Source organism: Hylobates moloch, unplaced genomic scaffold (genome assembly GCF_009828535.3).
Source record: "Hylobates moloch isolate HMO894 unplaced genomic scaffold, HMol_V3 SCAFFOLD_15, whole genome shotgun sequence".
Lineage (NCBI taxonomy): Eukaryota > Metazoa > Chordata > Mammalia > Primates > Hylobatidae > Hylobates > Hylobates moloch.
Genome location: NW_026652290.1, coordinates 7,964,110 through 7,970,731, shown reverse-complemented (window position 1 = coordinate 7,970,731; position 6,622 = coordinate 7,964,110).

Sequence of the window (6,622 nt, the reverse complement as noted above, 5' to 3'; positions counted from 1 at the left end):
CCTGTAATCCCAGCACTTTGGGAGGCTGAGGCAGATGGATCACCTGAGGTCAGGAGTTCAAGACCAGCCTGGCAAACATGGTAAAAATCCCATCTCTACTAAAAATACTAAATTAGCTGGGCGTGGTGGTAGGTGCCTGTAATCCCAGGTACTAGGGAGGCTAAGGCAGAATTATTGCTTGAACCTGGGAGGCAGATGCTGCAGTAAGTTGAGATGGCACCACTGCGCTCTAGCCTGGGCAGCAGAGAGACCCTGTCTCTCAAAAAAAAAAAAAAAAGACAAAAAAGACACACAGACATATATGTCGTTGCCAATGCTATGTCCGAAAATGATGGCATCACATTACTTTAACTGGCTTTCTTGCATTACTAAAAGGATGAACTTTTAAAATAATTTTGTTATTTAAAAACCTTTTTTATTTTTATTTTTTGAGATGGAGTCCTGCTCTGTTCCCCAGGCTGGAGTTCAATGGTGCGATCTCGGCTCACCACAACCTCCGCCTCCCAGGTTGAAGCAATTTTCCTGCCTCAGCCTCCCGAGTAGCTGGGACTACAGGCACGCACCACCATGCCCAGCTAGTTTTTGTATTTTTAGTAGAGGTGGGGTTTCACTGTGTTGGCCAGCCTAGTCTCGAACTCCTGACGTTGTAATCCACCTGCCTCGGCCTACCAAAGTGCTGGGATTACAGATGTGAGCCGCCGTACCCAGCCAGAAACAACTTTTTTTTTTTTTTTGAGACGGAGTCTGGCTCTGTTGCCCAGACTGGAGTGCTAATAGTGCGATCTCGGCTCACTGCAACCTCCGCCTCCTGGGTTCAAGTGATTCTCTCCTGCCTCAGCCTCCTGAGGAGCTTGGGACTACAGGCGCACGCCACCATGCCCAGCTAATTTTTGTATTTTTAGTAGAGACGGGGTTTCATCATTTAGGCCAGGATGGTTTTGATCTCTTGAACTTGTGATCCGCCCGCCTCGGCCTCCCAAATTGGTGGGATTACAGGTGTGAGCCACCACACCCAGACGAAACAACTTTTTAAGATAGGATCTATGTTGTTCAGGCTGGATTCAAATTCCTGGGCTCAAGTGATCCTCCTTCCTCAGCCTCCCAAGTAGCTGGGACTATAGGCATGTACCACTTCGTCCAGCTTCCAGCGTTTTCCATGGTTGTAAACTGCCTATTCATGTTCTTGGTGGTAAATGTTTCCCAAGGTTGTCTTCAATTTGTGAGATTGTCTGATTTACAGAAGTTTTTGTTTGAAAGTCTTGCTCTGTCACCCAGGCAGTACAGTGGCACAATCTTGGCTCACTGCAGCCTCCACCTCCGGAGCTCAAGGGATCCTCCCACCTCATCCTCCCGAGGAGTTGGGACTGCAGGTGGCACCACCATGCCCAGTTAGTTTTCTTTTTCTTTATGTTACAGCAATGAGTCTGGGTACTTTTTGTATTTTTTTTTTGGTAGAGCTGGGTTTTGCCATGTTGCCCAGGTTGGTGACTTACAGTTTTGTTTTTTTGAGACCGAGTCTCGCTCTGTCGCCCAGGCTGGAGTGCAGTGGCGCGATCTCAGCTCACTGCAAGCTCCGCCTCCTCGGTTTACACCATTCTCCTGCCTCAGCCTCCCGAGTAGCTGGGACTACAGGTGCCCACCACCACACCCGGCTGATTTTTTGTATTTTTAGTAGAGACGGGGTTTCACTGTGTTAGCCAGGATGATCTCAATCTCCTGACCTCGTGATCCGCCCACCTTGGCCCCCTAAAGTGCTAGGATTACTGGCGTGAGCCACCGCACCCTGCCTACAGAAGTTTTAAAAAGTCCTTACTGTCCTGCAAAGATAGGGACTCTTTTTTACCTAACAATACCATGAACACACCCACCAAAACTGACAATGCTTTCTGACATCTAATAGTCTCTGCTCAATTTTCCCCAAGTCTCTTCTTGCAATTGTGTCCCCACATCAGGATCTGGACAGAGGCCACACTGTGCACTGGGTTGCCCACTGCCTCTATTTCCTGTTCTGCACTTGGTGCCACCCAGGTGTCCAGGAGCCAGGGTGTTTTGCTGACAATGTCCTGTGTTCTGGATTTGCTGGGCTGAACCCTCCAGATGTCCTGTGAACCCTCTCCCATCCTCTGCACTTCTTAGGCAGGATGAGCCCAGTTCGAGTTTTAGAGGCGGTGCTGGGGGCCTCCTGCTGCTTCACCTCATTGGACTTGTCTTCTGGTCCTACCTGTAGTGAGTTATGGTTGGTTCTGGGAAGCTGGGCTGGTCCACCCATTATCAGTGGCCTCCTCAACTGTCATCTTCAATTTTCACTGTTTCTCATATGCATCATTTTACTGGACACTTCAAAATGGTGATTTTCTCATTTTGGGTTTTTTTTGTTTTTGTTTTTTTTGAGAGAGTCTTGCTCTTTTGCCCAGGCTGGAGTGCAGTGGTGCACTGTCGGCTCACTGCAACCTCCGCCTCCTGAGTTCAAGTAGTTCTCATGCCTCGGCCTCCCAAAGTGCTGGAGTGTGATTACAGGCATGAGCCACTGTGCCTGGCCTGATTTTCTAATTATTTCTGTATTTCTTTTTTTTTTTTTTTTTGAAACGGAGTCTTGCTGTGTCCCCCAGGCTAGAGTGCAGTGGCATGATCTCGGCTTACTGCAAGCTCCGCCTCCCGGGTTCATGCCATTCTCCTGCCTCAGCCTCCCGAGTAGCTGGGACTACAGGCGCCCGCCAACACACCCGACTAATTTTTTGTATTTTTAGTAGAGACGGGGTTTCACCGTGTTAGCCAGGATGGTCTCGATCTCCTGACCTCGTGATCCACCCACCTCGGCCTCCCAAAGTGCTGGGATTACAGGCTTGAGCCACCGTGCCTGGCCTGTATTTCTTAGCTGGAATTCTTTTTTTTTTTTTAAAAAGGACCCCTTGTCATCAATTGTTGCCCGAAAATTAAATAGTTCATACAGAAAAGACATTAAATGCCTGATTCTTTCCTTTTATTTGCCAATTTTTATGAGTCAGTGCCTTACAACTTCCAAAGGTAAACATGAGGCTTCTTTCCTTAAGCATCATCATGAAATTAGATGTTGACTTATTCAACACAAACTAAAAAAGGAATGTTAAGTCTTAAGATATCATTAATACTAACTTGAATTACTTGTTTATGAAGGATTTATATACTAAATAGAATATACGCTCACATTTTTATATGTAGATGTTAATTTACAAGTAATTAGCATGCTAAAACATTTTATAATTCGCTTCAATAACGTGTATAGATAACACAAAAATTAACTCTGGCCTACCTTAGGCTACATGATCACAGACAAGCTGATGTAATTAAAATGAAAAGATTTATTTCCTGGTACTTTCATGGCTTTATTTTTACATTAAAGTCTTTCGTGATGTATTATTTATTGCTATCTTCCACCAAATGGTTGGCCAGTCAATCCCAGGGTGACTTCTTATAATAACAGCTAATACATGTAAACCATAAACATTTATGAAAATTATATACCCTCATATAAATTTCATAGTAACATATGTAAGTTACAAAAGAAAGAAAAAGTCAACGAGGATATGGGGGAAGCCAAAAGGAATACAGACTAACAAATGAACCTAACTATGTACAAATTATGCAAATCACATAATTTGCAGGATGAGGTGGAAAGAAAGAAAAGAACTCATCTAGGCAACATTTGAAACCAGTACTTAGATGCTACAGGTCAAACACAAAAACAACAGTACACGATTAAGGAAGTAAGGTGCCTCCATAGTGACTGCGCCTCCTGGGGGCACAGGTTGAGCAGTTCACCTACAGCACTGACATGGCCTAAGCGAATGTCATGTCAATCTGAGAGCCAGGTTTCTCCCTGTCACAGGAAGAAACTACACATAAGGAAAGGGGCAGGTGAGACATGAACAGCAGGAACTAGACAGCTACAGAAACCAACGGGGGGGTAAATGCACAAGCACGTGTCACAGATCCACTTCCCACCTCTGTCATCCCAGGAGGGCCCAGAAGCAACAAACACAGCCAGTGCCCAGGTCTTGGTTGCTAAATCCCAGTCTTCAGTGAGGGAGGGCTCCCTGGAGAAGCAGCTGGGTGCAGAGCTGGGACAAGGAAAACTGAAGACATCCCAAAATAAAGAAGTGCCTAAATAAGGATGGGGCACAGGAGACAATCTCCAGGAGCTCCCAATGGCCAAAGCGTGGAAACAGTATCAGATTATATAGAATCAAACAAACAGCCCTTGCGTTCATACTGATATACACATATAAAGAAAGAAATCGTAGGTCAAGTGCAGTGGCTCATGCCTGCAATCCCAGCACTTTGGGAGGCCAAGGCGGGTGGATCACTTGAGCTCGAAAATTTGAGACCAGCCTGAGCAACATGGGGAAACCCCATCTCTACAAAAAATACAAAAAGTTAGCTGGGCATGGTGGTGAGCACCTGTAATTCTAGTTACTCAGGAAGCTGAGATGGGAGATCACTTGAGCCCAAGGAGGTCGAGGCTGCAGTGAGCCATGATCGAGCCACTGCACTGTGGCCTGAGTGACAGAGCAAGACCCTGTCTCAAAAAAAAAAAAAAAAAAAACTGAAGGGACTGCTCTTAGAGACGAATTCCAATTAATAAACATCAAAGGAATGAGGAAAATGCAAAAATCACCTTTGAAAACTACGTTAATAATTACTGCATTGCAAGAACCATCAGTGGATGCTGAAATTAGTGAGTAGGCCAGGCGCTGTGGCTCACGCCTGTAATCCTAGCACCTTGGGAGGCTGAGGCGGGTGGACTGCCTGAGCTCAGGAGTTGGAGACCAGCCTGGGCAACATGGTGAAACCTCGTCTCTACTAAAAATAAAAAAAAATTACCTGGGCATGGTGGCACGTGCCTGTAATCCCAGCTACTTGGGAGGCTGAGACAGGGGAATTGCTTGAACCTGGGAGGCGGAGGTTGCAGTGAGCTGAGATCGTGCCACTGCACTCCAGCCTTGGCAAGAGTGAGACTCCGTCTCAAAAAACAAACAAACAAACAAACAAAAAAAAATTAGTGGGTAAAACTTGGAAGTGAAACAGACATTCACTTAATCTGGAAGTATCTCCCCAAGGTATTCATGGATGACAAAAGGAAAACAGTAACTATGTAGCGGAGAAGCCCCCGCAGCCGCCGCCACCACTTGAACACGACCAGGAGTTGGACAGACTGACACTGCATATCTCCACTATGCATTGAGAAGAGGACATCCCAGCTGTGGTATTCATGCCAAAAAATAAAATAAACCATCAGGGCGTGGTGGCTTAGGCCTGTAATCCCATCACTTTGGGAGTCCAAGGCGGATGGATCACGAGGTGAGGAGTTCAAGACCAGCCTGGCCAGCATGGTGAAACCTTGTCTCTACTAAAAATACAAAAATTAGCCGGGCGTGGTGGCGGGTGCCTGTAATCCCAGCTACTCAGGAGGCTGAGGAAGGAGAATTGCTTGAAACTGGGAGGCAGAGATTGCAGTGAGCTGAGAGCACACCACTGCACTCCAGCTTGGGAGACAGAGAAAGACTCCATCTCAAAAAAAAAAAAAAAAAAAACCTTGTCCAGTCCTAAGGTCAGAGTCCCCAATGTGAGGGACAGTCTACAAAATAGCTGACAGTACCCTTTAAAAGTATCAAGGTCATAAAAGACAAAAGCTTCTATAAATCTGAATATAACACTTCAGAAAATTCATAGAGAAATAGGCTGACATTAATAGGCTATGTTGGGTGTGGTGGCTCACGCCTGTCATTCCAACACTTTGGGAGACCAAGGCAGGAGGATCCCTGGAGCGCAAGAGTTTGAGACTAACCTGGGCAACATAGTGAGACCCCATCTACACAAAGTTTTAAAAATCAGCCTGGCGCAGTGGTGGGTGCCTGTAGTCCCAGCTATTAAGGAGGCTGAGGTGGGAGATCCCTTGATCCCGGGAGTTCCAGGATGCAGTGAGCTGTGTTTGCGCCACTGCCCTCCAGCCTGGACATCAGAGGGAGACCTTGTCTCAAAACACAGTTTTTCAAAAATTTAGTTGTTTTTTTAAAAAAGATATTGAGATGCTACAATGTCCATTTCAGGAAGAGTATCATAGCACTTTTGAGACAAGTTTTTTTTTTTTTTTGAGACGGAGTCTCACTCTGTCACCCAGACTGGAGTGCAGTGGCACGATCTCGGCTCACTGCAAGCTCGGCCTCCCGGGTTCACGCCATTCTCCTGCCTCAGCCTCCCAAGTAGCTGGGACTACAGGCGCCCGCCACTATGCCTGGCTAATTTTTTGTATTTATAGTAGAGATGGGGTTTCACCATGTTAGCTAGGATGGTCTCGATCTCCTGACTTTGTGATCTGCCTGCCTCAGCCTCTCAATGTGCCAGGATTACAGGTGTGAGCCACCGCGCCCGGCCTGAGACAAGTTTTTCTACAAAACGTAATGACATAAGGTGATATGAAGAGATATGATTCTCATCTTTATGTAACTGGAGTTCAGGTATTCATTACACTCAACAATATCAACTTTTATGATACTGTTTTGTTGAATGTGATGAATGCCACTGATAATAGGACATTTAATTCCATTTAGGATATCTGTATTTCCAAGTAAAGTCCTCAATCCGC